A 13,653-nucleotide genomic window follows, 5' to 3' on the forward strand; every position below is an offset into this window, starting at 1 on the left:
TTAATTATAAAGCTCTTTATGAACAGGCTCATCTGTAAATAGCTTGGTGCAGCTGAAATAGAAATATAATTATAATGAAGGCAGATGTTTGTGAGATACTGGCTCATGAAACTTGTTCAGAATCTACAAAGGAGAAACGTTGTGAGCGTGTGTTTACTGGTGGGCCAAAGCTGAGAGCAAGGAGTGTTTGCCTCCATACTTATTTTAGAGTCTTCTTGTTTCCTCTCCACCTTTGCCTTGCTAGGCCTCTGTAATTTGGAAAAGATATGGCTTACCTCATCTCATTACTGAGTTGTGGGGAAAATTGATCCATAGAAGAGACTGAGACAAGGTCAGAAAAAAATATATATATACAATCACTAAGTTGAGTTTAGGGGGAAGAAGCAGAGTTTATGGCCATTGTTCCCTTATTTCTATAACGTGGGTCATGTTTGAATGGCTTGGGATTTGGAGTGAAAGATTTTGGTGTGGTCAAGAGGGTGTTTCTTCAAGTGATTAAAATTTCCTTTATCTAAATTCAAATTTTCTATAAGACACACACAAGAAAGGCCCAATGTGTAGAAAGGAGAAGGTTAAAAAAATGCTGATGTAACAGCTTCCCCCCCCCACAGCCCATTCTGGAAAGTGGATAGATATACTGATAAATGACTCTGGTGAACACAGGATAACAGTGTAGTTCATATGAGGTTTTAAAGTTAAAAATATTTGATCAAATCATTATTTTCATTCTGGTAGTCCGTTGTTTGATTTAAACCTCTTTGAATCAAATTAAATTCTTTCTGAATTCCTTTGTAAATGGCTATGGTTTTAAAGTCAACATATTTATTTGTCCAAGCTTTCTGAGTTATTATTGTTTTGGGGTCTTTTTAGCACTTTGAAAATGTTAGTACTTAATTTTTAAGATTCCAATAATTGAATAAATTAAAAAAGCAGGTTAATCTCCCTAAGATAATCCGTCTATGGGCACATTCTTTGTGGCCACACTTTCAAGCTATTAACGGCTAAGTGTTGGTATTTCAGAATTTGTGTATGGAGATTAGCAGGCATTAATAACTATGACTTTCAAATTTAAATAAATATTTCATGTCTACTTCACGTATTGAAATACATGTGTCCCTGAGATACTGAATATGAATTGTACCTTTAAAAGTCCAATTAATTACATTTTAGCTATTAGGTAAGATTTGGAGTCTTATGGGTGACCATGAATTCTTTCATAAAGTGACTAATTTATCTGATTTCTTCATTTCTGTCTACATCTTTATATGCAATTAATTAGATATAATATATATCTGTATAAGTCTATGTATTTATATATCTCATATATATTTTCATCCTATATGTTTGTGTGTGTGTGTGTGTGTGTATGTGTGTGTGTGTGTGTGTGTGTGTATTATATTTATCTTGTATCTTTATGTTTCTCACACTTGAGCACACATCATCCCCCAAAATTATTTTGCCACATGTACTGGCAATCGGAAATCAGTAATTATGAATGTAAATATCTATTATAAAAATAGCATTCCTCAATTATCTACCATCTTAAGGGAATAGTCTCAATAAGTGAATTTGTTGTATATGTATGTATTCCTTCAAATCCCTCTGCTTTCAAAATTGTCAATGTTTGAGTGGAAACAGTTCTCTTGCGGCCTGCTGGGAGCTGCAAGTGTCCTACAGCTATCAGGTGCTACTTAGCAGGAGACTCACGGTGAAATAGCAGCCAGAAATTGCCATCAGAATTTTGCTGGAACAGCAAAAGATGGTAAAAACAATTATGCATTGGGCTGGGTGCAGTGGCTCATGCCTATAATTCCAGCACTTTGAAAGGCTGAGGTGGGTAGATCACCTGAAGTCAGGAGTTCAAGATCAGCGTGATCAACATGGTGAAACCCTGTCTCTACTACAGGTGTATGCCTGTAATACCAGCTACTCTGAAGGCTGAGGCAGGAGAACTGCTTAAACACAGGAGGTGGAGGTTGCAGTGAGCTGAGATTGCACCACTGCACTCTGGCCTGGGCCTCACATTGAGACTCTCTTCTCAAACAAACAAGAATTATTAAGTGCCCTCTCTATGCCAAGCTCTAGTTCAAGTGCTTTCCATATATAATATATACACAAGTAGGTTACTATTCCTGGTGTTCACTGGAGGAATTGAGACTGGGAGATACTAAGCATTGTCTAGGTTTGCAATGACAATGCTGTGGCGCACATTCCTTACATAATAAACTTAGCTTCTCTATCTGATTAACAATGTTTTTTTGAATTCTAAGTCTTCTTAAAGATTCTCGATGTGTACTTCCAGATTTGCCTCATGAAGGAAAATATATGTGTGCTCTTTTCAATGTATTCTTGCTAGCACTGGAAGCTGCCATCCACAGACCCTTAGTGCATAGATGGGTAAAACATGCTTTCTTATTTTACCAATCGGTGAGGTTCAACCTAATTTCAAACATGTTAATTACTTGTATTAGTTCTGTGAATTTTCTGTTTAGTAATTTTCATATTTTAAAAGGATTTTGAGTCTTTCTGGGTTTCACTCTTAAACAGGTGGTCTTTACATATGAAGACACTTTACCTTATATCATGCTTACTGTGAATGTTTCCAGTTTTTTGCCTTATTTTTTGCTATATAATGTTGTTATTATATTATGTTTCAACATTCAAACTTAACAAATTTTTTTCTTCTATTTTTTGTTGTTTAAATGTTTAGAAAGTCCTTTTCCATAAGGATTGAGTAAAGATTCACACATATTTTCTTTTGTGCTTTATTTTTAAAATATTTAACTATCCAATTCATATAGAACTTATCTTTGGTGTAAAGTGTAAGGTAAAGTTCTAATTTGTTAACAGTGAAATGTTTTAAACACTAGTCACACTGAAGCATCTTTACCTTTGGTTTGTGATGTATTCTGTATTGAAAATATCATGTACATTTCCATGAGTGGTGTGGAGGGGTATGTGTCTTCCATAACTCTTTTCTATTAACTTATCTGTCAATTCTTCTCACAAAAATACCACAATGTCCTTTTCCTTAATTTTGTTTTAAAACGAGCTTTACTACTTAGGTAACCTTCTCTGCATTATTCTCTTAAGAAGATTTAAGGATAGGGCCAGGCACAGTGGCTTACCCACGTAATCTCAGTGCTTTGGGAGGCTGAGGGAGGAGATTCACTTGAGGCCACGAGTTTACAACCAGCTTGAGCAACACAGCAAGACACCAGCTCTTGAAAAATAAAAGTAAAAGAAATTAGCCAAGAGGGGGTTGTATGCTCCTGTAGTCCTAGCTACTCGGGAGGCTGAAGCAGGAAGATCACTTGAGCCCAGGAGTTCAAGGCTGCAGTGAGCTATGATTGTGCCACTGTGCTCCCACCTGGGCATCACAGTAAGACCTTGTTGCTAAACAAGTATATTTAAAAGCTTTATTCTTTAAATATATTCCTCTTTAAGAATTTAGAATTAGTTTGTACAGATACAGAAGTTGTTAGTTGGCATTTGATTAGAATTTAGATAATAATTAAGTGGAAAAATAAGTTTACTGACATTTTCAGTGAAATCTTGCTGAAGTGAACTAATTTATAAGAGAGCTGGCAGCAGCTTGGGGAAATTGAATATAGTTTGTGTTAATTAATGACAAATGGCTATCTCAGAAGAAAAATGGTGACTTCACCACCCATCTACTCTCCCTTCGGGCTTGGTGCATGGATTTTCTAAAAGCTGTTTCACCATGCTTGGAGGCAAAAAAAAAAAAAAAAAAAAAAAAAAGAGAAAGAAAGAAAACAAAAATATTCTTCCTAGTTCAGGACTATTGGAAGTAGTGGAGATAGCTGGGTGTCTGAGTCTTAAATAAGAGTGCATATTCTCATGCCTTCTTCCTGTGCGTCTCCTTCCTAATAATTGGTTTTGCTGTAGCCCATCGGGATGTTAGCTCTTCATTAATGTGGCTGTTCTGATGTTCTCTAAACCTTTGCTTTTTGGGATTGTGGAGCTTGAGTGGGTTCTGTCTAGAGGCAGAGACAAGGGTCCCCTCCCACCTCTGAACACACATTTGTCACTTGGAGTCCAGACAGCTCTGCTTTACAAGGATCCTCTCAAATCTCTCTAGGGTGAAGCGATTCTCTAACTCTCTGGAAGCAGAAACTTCTCACACTCTTGACAATTATTGTGGTCCACACAGGATGTTTGTTTATTTGGGTTGCATATACTGATACTGACTGTGCTAATTAAAAGAGCCTTTTTTTGCACAAGGATGACATGATAATTCGTGAACTATTTCATATATGTATATATACATATTTTAAGAGATGTTTTTAGAGCTGAAGAATGTACCGCTTTTACATGCTGTCAGAACAGTGAGGCCACGAGGTTCCTGTAGGCTCAGAAACTGCACTGAGAGAATGAAAACGGAAACAGAGAAAACATGTCTTAGTGTCACTATGAAAAAAGCTTTCAATCCTCAGACCCCTTGCAAAGGTCTCTGGGATCCCAAGGCCATGAACTTGCCTTTGACAGCTGCTGCCCTGGAGGAGCGTGGCCACTAGCTGCTGCCCTGGAGGAGCCTGGCCACTTTTGCCTCTAGTTTGTCTCTGTCTGGATATTTAAAATCAATCTAAGGGATGAAGAGTGGGAAGGTGCTTTTTCATCTCTCTCTATTTTCTCCCAGTTTAAAAATAAAAGCTCTTGTGCTTGTCAAGCAGCACAAAGAGAGGTTTGGTGTGTTGGGAGCAGGAGAAGGGCCCTGGGTATGCAGGCACCACCCTCTCACCTGCAGCAGGCCCCACACAATGCTGGCCTGGAGGAAACTCAGCCTGGGGGGCTTAAGCCTAAGCGGTTGCCAGCAGAACCACCCAGATGTCACTGCAGAAGGGAGACAGGAAAGGATGGGAGCAGGAAGAAGGAAGCCCTAAGCTGGTCTCAGAAAGTGCTCAGGGAAAGTCTTCTGGAGGTGGCCACACTTCAACTTAGTTCTGGAGATGCGGTGAGCATTTTCTAGGAAACACGTCTGTTTGCAAAGAGGAAGGGCCATCAGGAGCATCAGGACACACAAAGAATGTGAAGGGAATGAAACATTGTGAGACCTCAGATGTTCATTATGGGAGAGGCTAGAGTGCAGGCAGGGAGTTGGAGAGCAGGGAGGGACAGGCAAAGAAGCCAGATTCTATGTCTAGCAAGCTCACAGGGCCAGGAGCATGTGCTCCTGCAGATGGGAGCACAGGCAGCCAGTGGCCAGGATGGGTCAGTGCTGTGTGCCAGCCTCTCATTTTTGAATATTTGGATTGGATCCTTCCCCCCTACCCCCAGATTAATCATAAGCTTTCTTGAAGAATAACACCGAGTCTTTAAACCTCTATAAATGCCTGGGAACAGCATTGAGTAGGTCATGGGTTGATAGATAGGGCTCCGTCAGGTTCAACGTATTTTGGGTTCCTGCGTTTACTTGCTAGGACTGCAAAGTACCTGGACGGAGTGACTGAAACAACGGAAACATGTTGGCCCAGTTTTGGAGGCCAGGAATTCTAGATCATGGCATGGGCAGGGTGGGGCAGGTGGTGGCTGAGGGCCTGCTCCAGGCCTCTCTGTGGCTTGTCTTCTCCCAGGGTCTTGCTGGCATTTTCTCTCCGCATATCCACATTTCTTCTCTTCCTCCTCCTCCTTCTTCTTTCTTTTCTTTTTCTATTTCTTGAGACAAAGTGTTGCTCTGTACCCCATGCTGGAGTGCAGGGCCACAGTCTTGGCTCACTGCAACCTCCACCTCCCAGGTCCCGGTTCAAGCAATTCTCCTGCTTCAGCCTCCCGACTAGCTGGGATTACAGAAGCGTGCCACCACGTCCAGCTAATTTTTGTATCTTTAGTAGAGATGGTGTTTTACCATGTTGGCCAGGCTGGTTCTGAACTCCTGACCTTGTGATCTGCCTGCCTCGGCCTCCCAAGGTGCTGGGATTACAGGCCTGAGCCACCAAGCCCAGCCATTTCTTCTTCTTATAGGGACACTAGTTATATTGAATTAGGGCCCACCCTAATGACCTCATCTTACCTTAATTACCTCTTTAAGGACTCTCTCTCCTCATATGATCATGTTCTAAGGTAAGGGGAGTTAGGTCTTTACCATAGGAAGTTTGGGGTGTGGGGTGGGGGTCCGGCAGCTCGGCACAACAGTGCCCTACCAGTTTGCTGTCATTGTTGACAGAGATTCAATTTAATTTTTATAAGCTTGCTACTCTTGATTTTTAAGGCTTCAGTTGGGTGGCTTTTTTCTATTCTCATTCAACATGGCTTTTTGACTTGAGTGTGTGCTGGTTACTACAACTCTCTTGTTTTCAAGTAACAGGATCCAGTTGAACCCTAGTTCTGGAGTTACCTTACATATCCTCCTCCTTTGCAGAGAAGCGAGGTCAATGCAATTCACTCTGGTTTTTATTTATGGACAGAATGTGGCCTTATCAGTTTGTTGTGAGAAAAACACCAGAGCCAATGTGGCATGGCAGATAGACTGCAGGGTCTGGGGTGAGAGTGTTAGGTTGACATGAGGCTTGCACTGTTTCTTACTGGGATGTCTCCAGGCTGATCTTACTTCTGTGGATCTCAGTTTTCTCGTTTGCAATATGTGGATGATATTTGTGGAGTACTTGAAAAATTAACACAGATTAATATCAGTGACTGTAAATTAAAACTAAAAAAGCACTACACATTTTTAAGTCATTGTAATTATTGCCATTATTTTATCTGAATGAATCCTTTCATATATTTCTTTTTGTTTTGTTGTTTTTTCTTTTAGCGACAAGGTCTCACTCTGTTGCTCAGGCTGGAGTGCCGTGGTATGATCATAGCTCACTGCAGCCTCGAACTCCTGGGCTCCCGCCATCCTCCTGCCCCAACCTCCCTAGTAGCTGGGGCTTAGGTGCATGCCACTCTGCCTGGCTATTTTTAAGATTTTTTTGTAGAGATGAGATCTCACTGTGTTGGACAGGCTGGCCTCAAACTCCTGGCCTTAAGCAATACTTCTGTGACTGAATTGCAGATGATGGGCTCAGGTTGTTCTTCCAGGCCCTTGGTCCCTCACTCACCCAAGAATGGGGGAGAGGACCTCGACGGGCATAGTGAGCTCGTTCAAGTAAATATCAGACTCCAAAAAGTTCTACAGAAAGTTATTTACTTAGGCAGAGAAAGAAGAAACAGATGGAGTGAGTGAGTGAGCTCCCATGCTGTTGTGGGAGGGATCCAGAGATGGAGTCTGCACAGATGAGAAAGAAGGGGACTTTTAACCCGGGCGCTATTCCCACCCCATTTAAGTTTTTTGTCCTATGAAAGGAGTTTCTTTTAACTTCTGCTGGAGTGATTGATCTTTCATTTCTGACATCTGATTTGTTGTTTGGCCCACAGTCCTCCCATAGCTTTTCATGGGTTTTTCTAAACAAAGGGAGTCTACCTGGGCAGTCTATCTTCCCGAGCACGCGAACGTTAAACAGAGACCTCTAAGCTCCCAGATGGAAGCATGAAAGAAGGCAGGCCAGGCATGTTGTTAGGAAGTTCTTGCCTTTGAAACCACGCCCCTTGAGGATCCAGGAAGAGAAGTTAATTACATTCCCTCACTTCCACCTCAGCCTCTCAAAATGCTGGGATTAGGTGTGAACCAGTGCACCCAGCCCAAATGTTTGGTTTAACAGAAGCAGGATTAGAGACACCTTAGCCTCACTAGAAACTGGCCTGGACTTTAGAGTTAAGTACCTAACCAAAGACAAAGTTAGGATGGCATGAAAACACTGGTTGCATTTCTAACTTTGCTGATATTTCTTTATGTTTTTTTTGAGGGGGATGAGGAGGATGTTGTGGTGGTATCAGGGGAAATGTATCCATGAGGAAATAGAAGTATTTACAAAATAAAGACAGAAGAGGGAAGATTAATTTGGGTCCTTCTGTTTATAGGCAAATTGAACACGCGCGTTTGCTTCAGACTCCTCCAAGAATTCCATGAACACATCAGCAAAAACAACTTTTAAGGCATTAACCCATAAAAATGAAGATAATAGGAGTTCTCTAAGTTCCGCAGCAAGAACTTGGGAAGCTAGAAAGCAGAAAAACAGGTAGTTGCTGACTTATCAGTAAGAAAAGTCATGTCTAAATCATCTGTGACAAAAAGATTTTACAGTTTTACCAAAGTCTCAGGATTTGACTTATCCAGCACCTCCAAAAGCTGGAGTGCAGGCGGAGTGGAAGCTGGAGGGGTCTCCGAAAGGCTGCCTGAGAGGTATCAAAGCCCTCATTTCCATTACTCTGCAAGATAGGGAATCTCCTCTTAACCTCATGAAGAGACCAGAATTTTATTTTCTGAAGAGATAAAGACAGAGTTTCTGAATTGACAGACATGAGTCCAATTAGATCACAAGGAGACCCCACAGAACACAGGAAATAAAGGCAATTTTATGTGCTGCATATGAAGACTGTCCCAGCCCTCTTCACCCCAGAGGGCAGGTAGACAGATCTGTAGCTTTCAGGTAGATTCAAGGATTCTTCTCTGGGAAATCTGATCAGCCCAAGAGAAGACACCTGATATGGTTTGGCTGTGTCGCCACACAAATCTTATCCTGAATTGTGGCTCCCATAATTCCTGAGTGTTGTGGGAGGGACACAGTGGGAGATAGTTGAATCATGGAGGCAGTTTCCCCTATACTGTATGTATATAGGCTTCCCTTATATACACATACTGTTCTCATGGAAGTGACTGAGTCTCACGAGATCTGATGATTTTACAAAGAGAAACCTCTCTGCTCATCTCTCATTCTCTCTTGTCTGCCACCATGTAAGACATGCCTTTCACCTGCCATGATTGTGAGCCCCCACTCAGTCACATGGAACTGTGAGACCATTAAGCCTTTTTTTCCTTTTATAAATTACCCAGTATCGGGTATGTCTTTATCAGCAGTGTGAAAATGGACTAATACAACACCTAAAGCCACTGATATGAAGATATTCCTCCAAAATGATCCAGTCATTTACTCTGCCAGCAAACCCACAGTTTAAAATTTCCATACACAGTGAAGCTTCCAAAAATCTTTATTGTCCCGCTTTTAAATATGAGCAGCTACAAAAGTCCACCAGTTAACTTAGGAAAGCCTCTGCCATAAAAACAAGAGACAGAACAAACAAACAAACAAACAAGTAAATAAATAAAAGGACACAGAGTGTGTGCAGGAAGATGATAATTGAAAATACACATTATTAACATCATCAAAGAGCTTACCAAATTCTCTTCTTCTTTGTGCGATAACAGAATTATTTAGAAAGATAAAAGAAATTGAGAATATGAGATAAATTTAGGGAATTAAGTATATGATAGGAGAAATGGATAACCTCTTAGCAAGACTAAAAGATAAAGTTGAAGGAATCTCTAAGATAGTGGGGCAAAAAGAGAAAGAACTGAAAGTTAAGAGGGGAACATAATAAATTTAGACAAACATGTTAGGAAGTCTAACATTCAAAGAGAAATTGAGCTCCATGTGAAACAAGAAAATAAAAGAAAGAAAATAATAAATTAATAATCTAAGAAAATGTCCTAGGATTGAGGATCTATGGTTTTTGTTTAAAGTGATCACACCACTGCATGCTAGCCTGGGCAACAGAATGAGATCCTATAGCTAAAAGAAAAAAAAATGCAAAACAAAAACAAATATATGGAAGGATTCATTCAGATAAAACAACAGTAATAATGGTACCAAAAATGTCTAGTGCTTTTACAGATTTCACTTAGAGTCACTGATATTAATGTTTTAATTTCTCAAGTACTCCATAAATATTATCCACATTTTGCAAACAAGAAATCTGGGAGCCACAGAAGTAGGATCGTCCTGGAGACATATGCAGATGAAAAACTGGTGGGAGGAAAACATTTTATTGAGGATCTTGCATTTTCAAGAGTAGGGGATACAAATTATCCTGTACCTGATGGGGCCATCATGAAATTTCAGAGCTCCAGGGTTAAATATAAGATCCCAAATGCCTTCAGAGGTTTAAAAAAAAAAAGGATTTTACTAAAGATAAAAATTAGTATAGCTTCAGATTTCTCTAGAGCACACTGTAAGGAGTCAAGGAGAAATTCCTTCAAGTATCTGAGCAAAATTATGTCCAATTTAGAATTCTATATCCCAAACTACAATGTCATATCATATTTTATAATGAAGGTAGACAAAATACAGTTTCAGGCACATAAGTTCTGAAAAACTTATTTTCTACGACCGCTTTTTCAGGAGGGTATGAAGGAATTATTTTGTTAAAATAAGTGAGAAACTTGGAATCCAGGGAACAGAGGACTCAATCCTAGAAAGAATCCTCAGCGTGACACTGCACTGGGATCTCAGGCTAACAACACAAGGTCTAAGGGACCTATTAGAAGGCTCTGAAAGAAAGACATTTAAGACAATGACAGAGATAAATACCTGGTATGCATCTGTGCATGAGAAGGGAATTTAAACATTTGGGAGACAATCTGGGAGTGAATAAATGAAAACTGCTTTTAACATAGCAAACAAACAATACAATTCTTAATTTCAGAGCTTAAAAATTGTTCAAGAATGGAAAAGTAATCATAGTGTATTATATGGCTCAGCTATGAAGAGAGTTTACATGGTCATAATTAAGTAAACATTGACTATGATGTAACTATATTGGGAAGATGGGGATACAGGAAGTGATAGTTTAAATCTTCGTCTCCTGCTGTAGGACACTAATAGATACAGTCTAAAACAGAAAAGCAAAAGTTGCACTCTAAGCGACTTACAGAGAGAAATAATTGTAAGTACCAATAGAGTAAGCTGACGGGGCTAAAAGTGCTTTTGAACAGTTGAAGAGAGTCGGAGATTATATTCCATAATAAGTATTACAGAATGATCTGCCCTTTTGAAAAGTGTTAGTACATATTTGATAAATATGTAAAGACCAAATTAAAAACAAAAGCAAAAACGGACTCAAGCAATATAACTAAAAGACCATCTATCCCAGGGGGAAATGTCTGAGTTCAGGAAGGTGACCTGGGAAAAGAGCTGGGAGTCTGAGAGCCCAGTGGGAGCTGGGGAGCCTTCTGAAGCCCAGCACATGTGAAGTCACCAGCAGGGTGATGCTGGCAGGCTTAGCATGTGCCAAGGTGGTAATTACCCTGAAGCTTTTCACCTTTTCTGTGAAAGTTTGCATAATGATGAGGTAACACTACTGATGATAAAGCCAACAGATTATAGCACTTACTTTGTAAAAGCACATTTTTGAAAATCTTTCTAGAGCTCTACAGTCGGGAAGATTTAAAAAGGAAAGCTCATAGAGTTTAAATGTGGGCATGCCACCTTCAGCTACATGGGTGCTTGTCCCTGGACCCAGGCTGCTGTAGAAGAGACTAGGAGCAGGGCACCATCCTTCTCAGAGCACAGCAGGCCTGGTCCCAGGCTCTCTGCTCCTGCTGTTTCCCTAACAGAAAATATTTCAGACAGAGGATCAAACCTCACCCTTCATTCTCTAAGGTTAAACTGGCATATTTGGAATCTTCTTGCTGGAGCAGAGTGAATACTTAATCACACTTAACCCCAGCTAGCAAATCCCTAAACATCCACCCAACTAACAACCTATACCAGAGCAAGAATTGAAATAGTCGCAGTTGAGGGCTGCAACTCACTTGCACCAGCTTACAAGTGTGGACTGTAAAGTTTTCAGAAATTTTGTGACCCAGATGTTATACGTAGATATTAGTTAAAAATTAACTAACAAATTAACATTAACTAACATGTAAAAAGTTATATTTAAAAAGGGAATATTTGAAATTCGCCACTTGCTAATTATTTGACTGCATGTTCCCCTATCCCACAATCCAGTGGTTGCTCCTGTTGTTTCCGTCTGGTGAAAATACCATCCAGTGTGTGCCACTGTTCATTTCTTCCCAACTTGCAGTCAGTGATGACATATTTGGGGTTTTGAATCTATCACGGTCATTGTATTTACACCATGGAAACTGGCAAATACCACAGATCAGGACCTGTTTTTCTCTAAAGACCTGGCTGTTAGACATTTAGCGGCACACCACCGTGTATTGGTGACACCTTCTGACAAGTTGCACAAACTGTGTAGACTTTTTCTCTGGACATTCTTGTGGTCGGAGTAACCACAAAAAACAGAGATGTGTCCTGTCTCTCGTGTTCATGAAGGAGTTATGGTAGTCTGAAAATACCCAAGAGAAAACTTCGGGTACGCACAACACGTTACCTAAATCTGTAAGCCTTCCCTCTCCTGCCAGTTTCCACCAATGGCTCGCTACTCATGGATTAATATTTTCTTTATCTCTGATGAATTTATCTTACATGTTTCATACTCGTTGGACCAAGGCCATTATGTCTTAGAGACTGGTTAATATCCTAAATACTTCGGGAAGTGAATATGCAGAAAAATATGAATTTCCTTTAGAATTTAATAATGTCATTACCAAACCTTTTAAACTTACAGAATATTTCTTGGTGTGGCTGACAAAGAGGTAAAAGAGCAAGTCCATAAGATTTGGGATCACATATGGATTCAAATCTCAGCACTGACATAGTTCTTCATTTAGCTTATTTGTTGAACTCAGGAAAGTCACATAGTTCTCCTGAGCTTGTTTCATCTTTGAAATGAAGGTAATAATGGCATCCTTGCATACCAGTGGGTAAAATAAATGCAATGTTTCTGAAAGAAACGAGGGCATATATGTCATAGAAATAATTGCAATATATGAGGTATGAGTATGAGTAAACATTCCCCCTTCTTTCATTTTTTGTTTATTTGTCATGCTCATCAGAGAATTTTCAGATAATTCAAGTTTATTATAAAATATCTTGGTAATTTGGAACAAATTTTAAAATAAAAAAATAACAGAGTTGGCTTAAATAAAACATTTTCCAGTGTGAAAATTTATATGAATTTAAGTGAATCCTTGCATTTTATTTCCAATATATTCTACCTTAGAAACAAAGAAGTGAATAGCTTGGGGAAGGAGGATAGAAGAGTTTCACAAAACATGTACATTGACTTTAATATCCCACTGTTTCCTTGGTTTAGATTTTGTGAACAATTTGGCATGGGGAGAGAAAGGAACCTGAAATTTTTAGCAAGGAGGATCAGTTTCAGTGGGTTTGATTTCAGTGGGGGGCCACTGGCAGCTTGGTGGGGTGGTTCACTTTCATTTTGACTTCTTCCAGGTGAACTCCCAACTTAGAGAACATTTTAGAAGGCATAAATATGTGTGAACTGAAACTAGAAAGCAGTCTCAAGAACACAATGAAAAATAATATTGAAGGTGTTTAATGAAAAAGCCATCTGGAAAAGAGTGGTGAAGTTTTCCACAGTAAAAAACAAATTATTATTATTGATTCTGAAACTACATACATTCTCAACCCTCCGAATCTTTACTCTGATTGTAGATCCTTTAGAGTTCTTTCCAAACGCATCACACCTTTCTAAGAACTTTTGAAATCACCTACACCAGCAGCTTCTGTTCATGCATGAGCAAACTAAGGCTGAGAATTGGAAATGATTTACTCTTAGGGTCCAGAGGAAAATTAGGATTACAACTAGGGGCTTCTGTTTCTTAGTCCAGGGCTCTTTCCACTGAACCATACCTCTGCACCTCAGGTAGACCTGTATGCCTTAAAT

The 13,653-nt window shown here is 39.7% G+C and overlaps 1 long non-coding RNA gene across 1 annotated transcript in view; it reads left to right on the forward strand.

The window, feature by feature from the left end:
- The window catches only part of LOC116562068, a 72,172-nt gene that overhangs the window by 18,533 nt on the left and 39,986 nt on the right, over positions 1-13,653 (forward strand). The window lies entirely within an intron of this gene.

Source organism: Sapajus apella, unplaced genomic scaffold, assembly GCF_009761245.1.
Source record: "Sapajus apella isolate SASKATOON/1434 unplaced genomic scaffold, GSC_monkey_1.0 scaffold31, whole genome shotgun sequence".
Classification (NCBI taxonomy): domain Eukaryota; kingdom Metazoa; phylum Chordata; class Mammalia; order Primates; family Cebidae; genus Sapajus; species Sapajus apella.